This window comes from Aptenodytes forsteri, unplaced genomic scaffold (genome assembly GCF_000699145.1).
Source record: "Aptenodytes forsteri isolate BGI_AS27 unplaced genomic scaffold, ASM69914v1 Scaffold939, whole genome shotgun sequence".
Classification (NCBI taxonomy): domain Eukaryota; kingdom Metazoa; phylum Chordata; class Aves; order Sphenisciformes; family Spheniscidae; genus Aptenodytes; species Aptenodytes forsteri.
This window is the reverse complement of record NW_008794138.1, coordinates 13,633-13,899: the sequence shown is the minus strand read 5'-3', so window position 1 is coordinate 13,899 and position 267 is coordinate 13,633.

Sequence of the window (267 nt, the reverse complement as noted above, 5' to 3'; positions counted from 1 at the left end):
GGCCCTGTGGCGGGGCCGTATAGGGTGTGACGCCGTTGTGCCCCCCAGGGCGGGGCCATGGCGGGGCCGGGCGGGGAGCGTCCGGGAGCCGTATGGGGCATTTAGGACAACCCGGGGGCCCTATAGAGCATCCCAGGTGCCGTCTGGGCACCTCGGGGCTGTATCGGAGCACGCTGGGGGCCCTGTGGCGGGGCCGTATAGGGTGTGACGCCGTTGTGCCCCCCAGGGCGGGGCCATGGCGGGGCCGGGCGGGGCCGAGGGCCCCAG